Consider the following 16140-nt stretch of genomic DNA (forward strand, 5'->3'; position numbering starts at 1 on the left):
GATGCAGATTGTCACCTGCAGCCATTGCCTGCCACCAGATGCAGCTTGTCATGTTAATTGCCCCCAGATAAGGATTGTCATTTGCCACATTGCCTGCCACCAGATGCAGCTTGTCACGTTACTAGCCACCAGATGCAGCGTGTCACTTGCCACGTCACCTGACTTCAGATGCAGCTTGTCACTTGCCACGTCATCTGCCACCAGATGTGGGCTGTCACTTGCCACATTGATTGCCACCAGATGCAGCTTGTCATTTGCCATGTTACTTGCCACCAGATGGAGCGTGTGACTATTCTGCAGCCACAGTGATAGCAGAGAAACAGGCTTCTCTCCCCAGCTTTTCACCACATGTGAGGGCGGACAGTAAGAGATGATGTAATCTCACTGCTGCCCGCAGCTGCACAGTGACTTGCCACCATCACCTGCCACTGAATGCTGTGTGTCACTTGCCGCCGTCTCCTGCCACCAGATGCAGCTTGTCACTTACCACCGTGGAGTGGAGACTGTGAGCCAGGCATTCTCATCCAACATCAGTGCCGGACCTCACAAATGCACTTCTTAGAAGAATGGTCAAACGTCCCAATACTTTTGGTAATATAGTGCAGATTTCCACCATTCGCCTATTTCACAGTTACAATAAAATGTATCTGTCTGCGGAGCGCTTTTGTTTTAACAAATTTGTTCTATTCTTCAGAAGATCCATCCGTGGAGTCAAACTGTCAGACGCAGCCTCTGGCTTTGTGAAGGTCACTGCATTTATGAGTGCTAATAAAATATCAAGTGAAATTCTTTGAAAAATGCTACATTCTGATAAATAATGACAGTTCTTTCACATGTGTCATCATTAAGGTAATAATTTGACATCAGATGTTTCACCCAAGATAACTCATCGTAAAAAATGGCAGGACACTCCTCAATTGAAGGGATCAGTTCAAGCTTCCGTAGCAGTAATAGACAGTATATTGATTGCTAAACAACACCTAAACTACCCGGATTATCTTCCAACAATCTGTACAACATTATTCCAGCTCCTCCAAAATCTAAAATGAACTTGCATTTTCCATCCAAAATAAAGTAGCAAGTTCGCTTTAACCATCTTAGCTCCAGAAGATTTTACCCCCTTCATGGCCAGGGCATTTTTTGCTATTCGGCGCTGTGCTACTTTTTCCCTACCCACAAAATACAGTAGACTCAAAGCTATGGTATTCCCAGTAACATAGGCGTCGCCAGGGGGTGGCTATTGAGGCTGGTGGTAAGTGACAATCTGCAAATGGTGGCAAGTGGCGTGGCAAGTGACAATCTGCAAATGGTGGTAAGTGACGTGCAAGTAACACTCTGAAAATGGTGGCAAATGACAATCTTCAAATGGTGGTAGGTGACGTGGCAAGTGACAATATGCAAATGGTGCCAGGTGACGTGGCAAGTGACAATATGCAAATGGTGGCAGGTGACGTGGCAAGTGACAATATGCAAAATGGTGGCAGGTGACGTGGCAAGTGACAATCTGCAAATGGTGGCAGGTGACGTGGCAAGTGACAATCGGCAAATGGTGGCAGGGGATGTGGCAAGTGACAATATGCAAATGGTGGCAGGTGACGTGGCAAGTGACAATCTGCAAATGGTGGCAGGTGACGTGGCAAGTGACAATCTGCAAATGGTGGCAGGTGACGTGGAAAGTGACAATATGCAAATGGTGACAGGTGACGTGGCAAGTGACAATATGCAAATGGTGACAGGTGACGTGGCAAGTGACAATCCACATCTGGTAGCAGGTGACATGGTAAGTGACAATCCACATCTAGTGGCAGGTGACAGTGGCAAGTTTAAAAGCTGCATCTGGTGACAGGAGACGGTGGCAAGTGACACGCCCAGGGCTCCCACTTATTCTGCATTATGGTGAGTTGAACCACTTCGTTATATATTATAATGTAACAATAGAAACAATGCACTTCCATCCCCCTTTTACCATATCAACCATGGTGCCATGATGATTGAAACGCCAACACCAGCCTTTGTCCGTGAAAAATTGCTTACCACTGGCGTGCCCCCCCACCCCCGAGCCTGCAAAAAGGTTGGTGACCGCTGCTATGGGCTCTAGCCCCAGATCTTTTGCAGACCTAGCAACGCCCCTGCCCAGTAGTAACTAAGGATGAGCCGAACACCCCCCGGTTCGCTTCGCAGCAGAACCTGCGAACAGGCAAAAACTTCGGACGAACACATGAACACCGTTAAAGTCTATGGGACACAAACATGAAAAATGAAAAGTGCTCATTTTAAAGGCTTATATGCAAGTTATTGTCATAAAAAATGTTTGGGGAACCGGGCCCTGCCCCAGGGGACATGTATCAATGCAAAAAAAGTTTTAGAAAGGGCCGTTGTTTCGGGAGCAGCTTAAAGTGAAACAATAAAAATGAAATATTCCTTTAAATATCGTGCCTGGGGGGGGGGGGGGGGGGTGTCTATAGTATGCCTGTAAAGTGGTGCAGTTTTCCCATGTTTAGAACAATACCACAGCAAAATTAAATTTCTAAAGGAAAAATTGTCATTTAAAACTGTAGCTGTAATGAATTGTCGGGTCTCGGAAATATAGATAAAACTCATTGAAAAAACGGCATGGGTTCCCTCCCAACCCAGTCCATTACCAGGCCCTTTGGGTCTGATATGGATATTAAGGGGAACCCCGAACCAAAAATGTAAAAAAATTGCGTGGGGGTCCCCCAAAATCCATACCAAGCCCTTAAGGTCTGGTATGGATATTAAGGGGAACCCTGCACCAAATTTAAAAAAATGGCACAGGGGCCTCCCTTATCAACATGGGGATAAGGTGCTCCTGAGGTGACTCCAAAGCATCCCACCCATGTTGAGGGCATGTGGCCTGGTATGGTTCGGGAGGGGGGGCGCTCTCTCATCCCCCCTCTTTTACTGCAGCCTGCCAGGTTGCATGCTCTGATAAGGGTCTGGTATTTTGGGGGACACCTATGCCATTTTTAAAATCCATACCAGACCTTTCAGGTTTGCGCCATTTTTTTTTTAACTTGGTGCAAGGTTCCCCTTAATATCCATACCAGACCTGAAAGGGCCTTGTATGGATCTTGTTGGGACCCCTACGCCATTTTTAAAACATTTTTGGTTTGGGGTTCCCCTTAATATTCATAACAGACCCAAATGGACTGGGGGGAACCCATGCCGTTTTTTTTCAATGAGTTTTATCTATATTGCCGAGACCCGACAATTCATTATAGCCATGATCATTTTTTAATGACTTTTTTTCCTTTAGAAATGTCATTTTGCTGTGGTATTGTTGATAAGGGTCTGGTATTTTGGGGGACACCTACGCCATTTTTAAAATCCATACCAGACCTTTCAGGTTTGCGCCATTTTTTTTTAACTTGGTGCAGGGTTCCCCTTAATATCCATACCAGACCTGAAAGGGCCTTGTATGGATCTTGTTGAGACCCCTACGTCATTTTTAAAACATTTTTGGTTTGGGGTTCCCCTTAATATTCATAACAGACCCAAATGGACTGGGGGGAACCCATGCCGTTTTTTTCAATGAGTTTTATCTATATTGCCGAGACCCTCCAATTCATTATAGCCATGATCATTTTTTAATGACTTTTTTTCCTTTAGAAATGTCATTTTGCTGTGGTATTGTTCTAAACGTGGGAAAACTGCGCCACTTTACAGGCATACTATAGACACCCCCCAGGCATGATATTTAAAGAAATATTTCATTTTTATTGTTTCACTTAAAATCACAGCTCCCGTAAAACGTCAGTTCTTAAAGAGGAAGTAAACCCGGATGGGTTTACTTCCTCTTTGATTCCTTGCAAAGGTAAAGCATAATGGACTACTATGCATCGCATAGTAGTCCATTATGTGTCACTTACCTGACACAGGAGCCAGCGAAGTCACCACTGTCCCCTTGTGTACGGAGCCTCCATCTTCTTGGTGGGTCTCGCTGCTCCGGCGCTGTCATTCGTCGGAGCCGCGATAACGTCACTCCCGCGCAATGCGCACGGGAGTCGCCACTTGCGGCATATCGCCGTTAACTGCAGCGCGCTCAGTGCCCCTGCACGCCGCTGTCTATGGCGCATGCGCCGTAGACAGCGATGCCTGTCTTTTGGCAAATATCTCCTAAACCGTGTAGGTTTAGGAGATATTTCTTGGACCTACAGGTAAGCCTTAATCTAGGCTTACCTGTAGGTCAAAGTGGTTTGTAATGGTTTACAACCACTTTAAAACTTTTTTTTGCATACATGATACATGTCCCCTGGGGCAGGACCCAGGTCCCCAAACACTTTTTATGACAATAACTTGCATATGAGCCTTTTAATTGAGCGCTTTTGGTTTTACACGTTAGTGTCCCATAGACTTTGAATTTGCCGTGAACACCGCATAGTGTTCGTTGTTCGCCAAACGTCTGAACAACCAAAGTTTGGTCTGAACTTATGCTCAGGGCGAACCGTTCAGCCCATCCCTAGTCATAGTAACCTATGGCTGTGATAATTGAACCATAAGGAAAGCTAAACGCCGAAAAATGTATGCTTTTGAACTATGGTGTTGGAGAAGACTGTTGAAAGGCCTTTGGACGGCAAGAAGATCAAACCAGTCAATCCTGAAGGAAATCAACCCAGAATATTTACTGGAAGATCCTAAAGTTGAAACTCGAATACTTTGGCCACCTAATGCGAAGCGAGGACTCATTGGAATAGAACCTGATGCTGGGAAACATGGAATAAAAAAGGAAGAAGAGGACTACAGAGAACAAGATGGATAGATGGCATCATCGAAACAATGAACATGCAGTTTAACCACTAGAGATCCGTGCTATAGCCAAATGACGGCTACAGCGCGGATCTCCTTTGCCGGCACTACGTCTATTGACGTCGTCCCGTGCACGAGCGGCCTGCGTGCCCCCTGAGGGGCGCACGCGGCGAGCTCTGTGATCGGTGAGTCTATGTGTTAGGAATTTCCCTTGTGATCAGTAAAAAAAACTCCAGGTGTTCTTGAGAAGCAGGAAAATTTATTTCTGATGTGGCCCACAACAGAGAGACATGCTTACAGCACAAAAGCTGAAGAAAAATGTCTGCCAAAAGACTGTGTCCCGCCCTCACATACCCCATAAGAATAACATCTCTGTCATGGTCGGTCCCGAGTCCCAGCAGCCTGTGGAAGACTTACCCACAATGTTGGTCCGTTGAGCGCTGATAGGTCTTCCCGGGCGCGCGTTAGCGCGAACGGACGCACGCGGGTGCAAGCAGGTACGATCGGGCGCACGCGGGTGCGCAGGGTTGCAAACGTGCGCACGCGGGTGCGTGGGGTCACGGTCGGTTGCACGGTTTGACGTGGGCGCGAACGGACGTGCCGTGCGACCGCCCTTGGCGCCCAGAAGGCTTCTTAAGTGATTCATTCTAGTGGCCCGTTGCTGTCCTGTCTACAGCGTTCCTGAGAGTTGCCTCTGATTACCTGATTGTTCCTGTCTCTGATCTACTTCGGCTTGTTCCTGATTATCCTGCCTGCTGCCAGCCCTGACCTTCGGACCTCCTGACTATTCTTCTGCCTTCTCCTTCGGTACCTCTGCTGCCAGCCCGTTGACGACCCGGCTTGTGTTTACCCCGCTGCTGCCTGCTGTTCCAGTCCGTGTTCTGTGACCACCGCTGCCTGCCGCCTGCCTGTCAGCCCTTCCGGTGTGCCCACCTGCTTGCTGCCAGCTGCTGACCTCCAGCCGTTCCAGAGTCACCTGTCTTCATCCACTGCTGTCTGACGCCAGTTCCTGGACCAGGCCCACCTACACGGACTTGGCACTTGTGCCCTCTGCCCTCCAGAACCCCTGTTCTCACTCCCAGGGGGTCTCGAGCCAGAGGCTTACGAGAGGCCGCTCCCTGCACTCCGGGCTCTCACCACCAGGTACGTGACAGTACAGGACAGCCATGTCCGAGCCCACGCAGGGAGCGTCTCCAATGGACGAACTTTGCCACCATCTCGCAGGCCTCACTCAAGCAGTGAAGAGTTTACAGGAGGGCTACAGTCAACTGGAGGAACGGGTCCAGGCCCTGTCCGCCTCCTCTCCTGCTTCTTCCGGATCTTCTGCTACTCCTGCTGTAGTAATGCTGCCACCCGAACCCAGGGTGCCTACACCCGAGAGATTTTCCGGAGATCGAGGGAAATTCCGGTCTTTTCGGAACTCATGTGAACTGTTCTTTGCTCTACAGCCGAGGACCTTCTCCCTCGAGGCCACCAAGGTGGGCTATGTGATCTCTTTGCTAACCGGTGAACCTCAGTCTTGGGCCCACCGTCTACTTGAAAAGAAGGATCATTCCCTTGAAACCTTGGACATCTTCTTCCAGGCCATGTCGCGGTTGTACGAAGACCCACAGCTAACCGCCACCGCTGAAGCAGCCCTGCATTCGCTGCAGCAAGGTCGCAGGCCTGTAGAGGACTACGTGTCGGAGTTCCGACGCTGGAGCTCTGACACGGACTGGAATAACGCGGCATTACGTTATCAGTTCCGGATGGGCCTATCGGAACCGTTGAAGGATGAGCTCGCCCGAGTGGGCATTCCAGAGACTCTAGAAGCCTTAGTGGAGCTGGCAATCCAAATAGACAGACGGCTGAGAGAACGCCGCCTGGAGCGGTCTTCAACCACTTCTCGTCCGGTATGGATGCTTCCTCGAGTCCCCAGCTCTCCTCATCTCACCCCTCCTGCTGTCACCGCGACCAGTCAAGACCTCCCTGAGCCCATGCAGCTGGGTTTACTCCGGCCTTTCTTAACGCCTGAAGAACGCCAGCGCCGCCGGGAAGGAAATCTCTGCCTCTACTGTGGTGGGTCTGGACACTTCGTGCGCAATTGCCCTGCTAAGCTCCGTAAGTCCCTCTTCGTTTCTCCTGCCCTTACATTAGACTGTCCTAGTGCTGCCTCCCATTTGACTGTGTCCATTTCCTTGCAGCTACCAGGAGGGAACGTCCAGACCAACGCCATTATTGACTCGGGTGCTTGCAGTGGCTTTATGGACTTAACCTTTGCCTCTAAACATAACATCCCACTTCGGCCCAGGGCAAGGGGACTTTCTATACATCTGGCCGATGGTTCCGCCCTCAAGTCCGGACCTGTTACCCAGCAGACTCAGCCCCTGTTAACCACTATTGCCGGAACCCATCAAGAATTACTCTGTCTGGACATTATCACTTCTCCTCTCTTCCCTATCATTCTCGGCATGCCCTGGCTGAGGGCACATAACCCCCTTGTTGACTGGACCACCGGGGAGCTGAGATTTCCATCACCTTACTGCCTCCAACACTGTCTGTCGGGAACCGACCAGGCCTCTTCTTCTTCCTTGCTCTGTCTGGAAGTTGACGAAGAAACCCGCCAAGTTGTACCTGCTGCCTACCATGATTACCTAGACGTGTTTAGCAAAAAGGGTGCAGAGACCTTACCCCCTCACAGGCCATACGACTGTCCCATTGAATTACTTCCTGGGGCAGAAATTCCCTTTGGGAGGATCTTTCCGCTATCAGAGACTGAGTTGGTGACCTTGAAGTCCTACCTGGACGATAATCTCAGGAAGGGATTTATTCGTCCCTCCACTTCACCGGCGGGAGCAGGGATCTTTTTCGTAGAAAAAAAGGACCAGACCCTGCGCCCCTGCGTTGACTACCGGGCCCTTAATAAAATAACGATCAAGAACCGTTATCCCCTACCACTCGTGCCGGAGCTTTTTCAGAGACTGGGGTCAGCGGCAGTATTTTCAAAACTAGATCTCCGGGGGGCTTACAATCTGGTCCACATCCGTGATGGCGAAGAGTGGAAGACTGCCTTTCGTACTCGCTTCGGGCACTTCGAGTACCTTGTCATGCCCTTCGGTTTATGTAACGCTCCCGCCACGTTCCAGCACTTTATCAATGATATTTTCAGGGACTACCTAGACCTGTTCGTCATTACCTACTTGGACGACATCCTGATCTTCTCCTCTTCTCTGGCAGAACACCGGGAGCATGTCAGGAAGGTACTATCCCGACTTCGTCTGCATGGGTTATACGCCAAGCCGGAGAAATGTACCTTTGAGCAATCAAGTATTCAATTCCTGGGGCTGATAATTTCTGTAGATGGCATCGAGATGGACCCTCAGAAGGTCTCCGCTATCCGGGATTGGCCCGCTCCCACTGACAGAAAAGGGGTCCAGCGTTTCGTGGGATTCGCAAATTTCTATAGGAAATTTATTAAGGGGTTTTCTACTATTATAGCCCCCATCACCAGACTGACCAGGCAGAGTCTGAAGTTTCAATGGTCTCCAGAGGCTCAGGAAGCCTTCTCTACCCTGAAGGACTTATTTGTGTCGGCTTCCATCCTCAAACACCCTGATCCAACCCGGCCCTATATCTTAGAGGTTGATGCCTCTGAGATCGCGGTTGGGGCGATTCTCTCCCAGAGACATGGGCCTAGGGCCCGCTTGCACCCAGTAGCATTCTTCTCCCGCAAGCTAACTGAAGCTGAGGCAAATTATGATGTCGGAGATCGAGAGCTATTGGCCATTAAAGCGGCCCTCGAGGAATGGCGTTACCTACTGGAGGAAGCTACGCATCCAATCCTCATCTACACGGATCACAGAAACCTGGAATACTTGAAGTCCGCCAAGAGGTTGAAGCCACGCCAGGCCAGATGGGCTCTTTTCTTTTCCAGGTTTCTGTTCCACATAACTTATCGTCCGGGTTCCAAGAACACCAAACCGGACGCCCTGTCCCGAATGTACAATGAGCCAGAGACCTCTCCACATCCGGATACCATCCTGGCCTCAGGGAACTTTCTTCTTCTTCAGGCCGATTTGTTGTCCCTGATTAAGCAAGTCTCCGTTGGTGCCACTCCTCCACCTAATGTCACACTCCTGACCCAAGATGAACTTCTCTGGCATGAAGACAAAATTTTTGTCCCCCAGGAGGCTCGGGTGCCAGTCCTCAGTGCATGTCATGACCACCCGTTGGCCGGCCATTTCGGCGCCCTCAAGACCACCGAGTTGGTCCAGCGCACCTTTTGGTGGCCCAAGCTGAGATCCGACTGCAAGAGGTATGTGGAGGCTTGTGCCATTTGCATCCGTAATAAAAGCAGCAAGTCCAGGGCCTGGGGTCTGATGAAACCATTACCTGTTCCAGAGAGGCCTTGGCGAATGATTTCGATAGATTTCATCGTAGAGCTTCCTCCATCAGAAGGCCACTCCACAATCTTCGTGGTGGTGGATAGGTTAACCAAGATGGCCCACTTCCTGCCGATGAAGGGCACCCCGTCCGCTGCAGAGACCGCTGAGGTTTTTATTAAAGAGATCGTGAGGCTGCACGGTGTCCCCGCAAACATTATCTCGGATCGGGGTGTGCAGTTCACGTCCAAGTTTTGGAGATCACTCTGCAGGGCTTTGAAGATTGATCTCTGTCTTTCGTCTGCCTACCACCCACAGACCAATGGGCAAACAGAACGGACGAACCAGACGCTGGAGCAATACTTACGCTGCTTCTCGTCCTTTTCCCAGGACAACTGGACTTCCTTGCTCCCGTTAGCGGAGTTCGCCTATAACAACTCCATCCACTCTGCCACTAGTCAGTCTCCATTCTTCGCCAATTACGGCTTCCACCCCTCATTCTTGTCCCAAGACCTGCCTGAAAGCCCGGTACCAGCAGTCCAGGAGAATATCGACTTCTTTAGTGCCAATAACAAGCTTCTGCAGGAGACCATGGCAAAGACCCAAAGACATAATAAAGAAATTTTTGACAGGAAGAGAAGGGGGGAGCTTGAACTTAAGGTTGGGGACCAGGTGTGGCTCTCCACATTGAACCTGAAGATGGCCTGCCCTACTAAGAAGTTGGGGCCAAGGTTTGTGGGTCCCTTCCCTATTGTAAAGAAGATTAACGATGTAGCTTTTGAACTGAAATTGCCTGAGTCATTCCGGATTCACCCCGTATTCCATGTGGCGTTACTCAAGCCAGCCGTCCCGGACCCCTTCGTCAGTCGGAGGACTGTCCCACCTGAACCTGTGGTCGTCGACGGTGAAGTCGAGTACGAGGTGGAGTCTATCTTGGACTGCAGGCGTAGACGGAATCAAGTCCAATTCCTGGTAAAGTGGAAAGGGTACGGACCTGAAGAGAATTCTTGGGAACCTGAATCCAACCTTCATGCCAGAAGATTGATTCTCGCCTTCAGAAGGGCCCATCCTGGTAAAATGGCCCAATTGGGCATCCGGAGGCTGCCCCTTGGGGGGGGGCAATGTCATGGTCGGTCCCGAGTCCCAGCAGCCCGTGGAAGACTTACCCACAATGTTGGTCCGTTGAGCGCTGATAGGTCTTCCCGGGCGCGCGTTAGCGCGAACGGACGCACGCGGGTGCGAGCAGGTACGATCGGGCGCACACGGGTGCGCAGGGTTGCAAACGTGCGCACGCGGGTGCGCGGGGTCACGGTCGGTTGCACGGTTTGACGTGGGCGCGAACGGACGTGCCGTGCGACCGCCCTTGGCGCCCAGAAGGCTTCTTAAGTGATTCATTCTAGTGGCCCGTTGCTGTCCTGTCTACAGCGTTCCTGAGAGTTGCCTCTGATTACCTGATTGTTCCTGTCTCTGATCTACTTCGGCTTGTTCCTGATTATCCTGCCTGCTGCCAGCCCTGACCTTCGGACCTCCTGACTATTCTTCTGCCTTCTCCTTCGGTACCTCTGCTGCCAGCCCGTTGACGACCCGGCTTGTGTTTACCCCGCTGCTGCCTGCTGTTCCAGTCCGTGTTCTGTGACCACCGCTGCCTGCCGCCTGCCTGTCAGCCCTTCCGGTGTGCCCACCTGCTTGCTGCCAGCTGCTGACCTCCAGCCGTTCCAGAGTCACCTGTCTTCATCCACTGCTGTCTGACGCCAGTTCCTGGACCAGGCCCACCTACACGGACTTGGCACTTGTGCCCTCTGCCCTCCAGAACCCCTGTTCTCACTCCCAGGGGGTCTCGAGCCAGAGGCTTACGAGAGGCCGCTCCCTGCACTCCGGGCTCTCACCACCAGGTACGTGACAATCTCTGTGCTTCTATTGGCTGAGGAAACATAAATAACGTTGTCATGGTACGAACTAGTACCTTTATTCTTTTAGCTATGTTTTCCTGTACATTCTTAGGCTATCATATTTAGTTAAATCTAATGATTCTACAACTTACTATGGAGTTAATTAAGACAAAACAATACAATGAGTTAATACAATAATGTGCTCAGAAGTAAGTTTTTTAACAAATCAGTCTCAGGACTATTGTTTTTCTAATAGTCACACAATAAACATTTAAAACTTTTCTAACATTCCCTCCTCTTTGTGTGACTATTTTATCTCAACACATTTCGATGATAGTCCCTGTGTTATACACTTTCGGACTGTATGTCATTAAGTTGAGCTTCAATGTCCACATAGGTATCCTCAGAGGTAGAGAGGGTTTGATACATTGTTCTTGAGACTGCAGTTTCAATGAGTTTTTGTGAAAGTCCTCGAATACAGGGAATGCAGCAGCATCCGCAAGTGACCAAAACGGCCAAAGCCACAGCGATTGAGATCAAACATGATGTGATAAATCCAGTCCATTTACCGAACCATCCTTCAAGCCAAGTTGTGAATGGATCATTAATACCTGAGTTTTCCGCCAATTCATTCGATAGCGCAGTCAGTCCTTCCAAGGCTCTGGTCACTGTCCCTCCAGGAGCTGTATTGTTGGGCATAAATGTACAATACATGCTACCAAACATTTTGCATACCCCTCCTCTTTCAGCTAAGACCATATCTAAAGCCATTCGGTTCTGCCAGGCCATTAGAGATGTGGGGGCCAACTGTTCTGCTAGGCCCTTCACAGCATCCCTAGTATAGTTTACAAATCGTTGTTGGTTATAATATATATAATTAATCCAGTCAACATTTTTATTTATAGTCACCCACCAGAGAAGAGACTCAAACCCAGCTGTCACCTGATTCCTGGCTTTAAACTCGTCCGGCACCCCGCGAGGAACCCCAATCTCATCTATGTAGATCTGAGAGTCAAATGACCCCAAGGGAGAGGTGTCCCTACGATACTGTCGGTGACTCTTAGTCCACGGGTATTCTGACAGGATTCTCAGGGGCATAGCCAGCTGGACCATAGCGCAATCCCCTTGGGCATTGGCTGGTAGTCTAGCTCGCAGTTTCTTATCCCCACACATCCACCAGACATCAGCTCTCTGAATGTTATGTTCAACCCAGTCACCATTGTCCGTGTTAATCCTCTCCACACAGTAGTCATCAGGTAATGACCCAAGATCCACCGCGCTACGGTTCCCTGGGAGTGCAAAACAAGTAAAGTTGCCCGGATAAGCGGTAACCGCTGGAGGTATCTGACGTCTCTGTACTGGGGGAAACAACAAACTCAATGTGTGACAAGTAGAATTTGCTTCAGGTTTATAGCTCTTATTATACAATTGCAACATACATTTTAAACCTTCTGGATCTGTATTGTGATCTAGAGGAAAAGGAACTGTTGCTAAATGTGGTCTGGCTCCGGCACAAACTAAACAGTTTTCCTTTTTCAGAGTTCTAACCGTGTACCTCAACCATTCTAACCACTCATTTTTTTTCTTGGTAGCCCGTCTCCAAAGCTATGGCATCTTCTATTGTTAGGTTAGTGAATCTTATAGTTTTACTCAGAACTTCTATTTTAGTATGGCCTTCTTCTTTCCCTTCTGAGTCTACTTTTTCCTGTTGTTTAATTTTATTAGGTGGTAATACCTCAAGGAAAAATGTTCCTGAGGGGTCAGTTCCTGACACCCATGCTCCCATGGAATACAACCGCTGATCTTCCTTCCTCGGCTCCGTTAATGTTATTAATAGTTGGTTACAGTTCTTACTATTTGTGCAGGGGGAGTTGGCCGCTTTTGTGATTATGAGTCTCTCCTTTATACCACTCTTTTTAGCTCCTGGTTGATTATACCCCCAATCTTGATGCGCTGTAGTCCATAGGGCCTTATTCCAGAGCCAGCAGATATATTTATCTGCCCATAGAAGTCCTCTAGCCCCAGTTGTATCCCCACAATCTACAATCTGACAGAAGTCTACCAGTATAGTGCTAGTTATTCCCTCTATAAAGGTTAGATTTAATGCTTTTCCTGTTCTTTCCCAATCCAAAGGTTCCTCTACTCTTCCATAGCGCCTACCCCCTCTTATGGATGCCTCTCCTAGAGTCACCAGTAACCCAAGGATAATTACTGTCCCTTTCATCCTAACCAGCTACAGAGTTCCAGCGGATAGGATAGGGGAGTTGGAAGGGGAGGGAGACTTCACCGGTTTGAGACAAGTCCCACCTTGTGTGAGACCTCCCTTTGTAGCCGGACTTTCTGGACCTCTTGTAGCCAACTGGCCCTACTCTGCCTGTAAAACGTTTTTACAATGGGACTGGTGAATCCAGGTAGACCTCTCTGCAATCCTTATCACAGTAAGGGTAGTTAAAAGGACTTTGAAAGGACCATCCCACCTTGGGGAGTTACCACTGTTTTTTTTCTTATTACTTTTTATTGAGACCCAATCTCCCACATGCACCTTTTCATCTTCTTTTGGGGGTGTGATATACATACTGATCACAGCTACTAGTAGGCAATACATCCAATTATTTTTACCTATTTCTTCCATAACTTTTCTCAGTTTGCTTTTTAGAATGCCATTATGTCTTTCTACCAATCCAGCTGATTGGGGATGATAGGCACAATGGTATTTCCCTTTAATTCTCATCACTTCTATCAAATGTTGTATATTTGTTAATTACAAAATGGGGTCCATTATCACTGTAAATCCTTTCAGGGATTCCAAATCTAGGAATAATATCTCTTAGTAATGCTTTGGCTACAGTCTGTGCATCTGCACTTCCTGTCGGGAATAGTGATGGACGAACTTCCGACGGGACGTTTCGCGAACGCGAAACGCGAACGGACACAAACGTTCGCGAAAACGACCGTTCGCCGCGGGCTCCATTGACTTCAATGGGAGGCGAATTTCGCAAACCTTTAGGTCGAATTTGCGGCCACGGGGTAATTATTAGGGGGTAGCACGTAGTCCCACCACCTGGACAATAGCATAATACATGTATGAGGTGAATTTGGGATCGATAACTACAAGCATTTTTTTTTTATTTGGGAAATTGTTCTGACAATTCAGGACTATGGAGCTAATGAAGGCAATGGAGGAGAGGGAAGGTCAGGGACCAGGGTAGGCAAACAAGAGGGTGCAGGAGATACAGAGCACTGACAGCAGCACCGTAATACAGAGCACTGACATCAGCACCGTGACATACAGCGCTGACAGCAGCTCCGTGACATACAGCGCTGACAGCAGCTCCGTGACATACAGCGCTGACAGCAGCTCCGTGACATACAGCACTGACAGCAGCTCCGTGACATACAGCGCTGACAGCAGCTCCGTGACATACAGCGCTGACAGCAGCACCGTGACATACAGCGCTGACAGCAGCTCCGTGACATACAGCGCTGACAGCAGCTCCGTGACATACAGCGCTGACAGCAGCTCCGTGACATACAGCGCTGACAGCAGCTCCGTGACATACAGCGCTGACAGCAGCTCCGTGACATACAGCGCTGACAGCAGCTCCGTGACATACAGCGCTGACAGCAGCTCCGTGACATACAGCACTGACAGCAGCTCCGTGACATACAGCGCTGACAGCAGCTCCGTGACATACAGCGCTGACAGCAGCACCGTGACATACAGCGCTGACAGCAGCTCCGTGACATACAGCGCTGACAGCAGCTCCGTGACATACAGCGCTGACAGCAGCTCCGTGACATACAGCGCTGACAGCAGCTCCGTGACATACAGCGCTGACAGCAGCTCCGTGACATACAGCGCTGACAGCAGCTCCGTGACATACAGCGCTGACAGCAGCTCCGTGACATACAGCGCTGACAGCAGCTCCGTGACATACAGCGCTGACAGCAGCACCGTAAGCAGCCCCAGGAGGAAGTCAGCACAGCACAGGGATGGTGTGATCCCCTCATAATAAGAACCCCCAGGAGGAAGTCAGCACAGCACAGGGATGGTGGGAGCCCCTCATAATAAGAACCCCCAGGAGGAAGTCAGCACAGCACAGGGATGGTGGGAACCCCTCATAATAAGCAGCCCCAGTAGAAATATGACACCGCTCAACCTCTTCAAAGAGGAGGGTAGGGGCATATAGTACGGTGTGCTTTTTTGGGTCAGGGAAGTGAGCCAAATGAATTAAGAAGGTCTGTGTGCTTGATTCCAAAAATTGTTTATAGACATATACATGGTCTACTGATCACATGTGTTGAATTCCTCCGAGATCCATGCCTCATTCATTTTTAGAAATGTGAGGTAGTTAACACTGTCGTGAGCTAGGCGAGTACGCTTATCGGTCACAATCCCCCCTGCTGCGCTGAACGTCCTTTCGGACAGGACACTGGATGAGGGGCAAGCCAACAGTTCGATTGCAAATTGGGCAAGCTCTGGCCAGAGGTCAAGCCTGCCCACCCAGTAGTCTAGGGGTTCATCACTCCTCAGAGCGTCCACATCGGCCGTTAACCCAATGTAGTCGGACACCTGACGGTCTAGGCGTTCCCTGATGCTGGATCCGGATGACACCTGTCGATGGGTCGGCTGAAAGAATGACCTCATATCCGAAGTCACCAACACATCTTCAAACCGGCCTCTTCTTGCAGGCGCTGTTGGATTGGTACCCGCAACTCCTTCTCTGGGAGTGGGAATTGCTCCTCTGCCAGCGCACGCAAAAGCAGAATGCAGCATTTCTCGAAGCAAGGCCTGGAAGTGCTGCATTCTGACAGCCCTCTGCGACGGCGGTAACATTTCCGCCATTTTGTGTTTGTACCGGGGATCTAAGTACGTTGCCACCCAGTACTGGTCCTTGACCCTCATGCTTTTTATACGGGGGTCCCTATTAAAACACTGGAGCATGAAGGCCCCCATTTGCACTCAAGCGGAAGGTATGTGGTGGTGGTGGTGTTGTTGGTGGTAGTGTCTTTGGGGGTGCACATAGCAGAGAGTGAAGAAGAGGGTGCAGATCGAGAGGATGAGGAGGGTGCAGAAGAATAAGGCTGAGTGAGCCACTCAACCAAGTCTGGTGCGTCCTTTA

This window comes from Lithobates pipiens, unplaced genomic scaffold (genome assembly GCF_037356315.1).
Source record: "Lithobates pipiens isolate NorthernLeopardFrog02 unplaced genomic scaffold, aLitPip1_a1.2 Scaffold_6, whole genome shotgun sequence".
In the NCBI taxonomy this organism is placed as follows: Eukaryota; Metazoa; Chordata; class Amphibia; order Anura; family Ranidae; genus Lithobates; species Lithobates pipiens.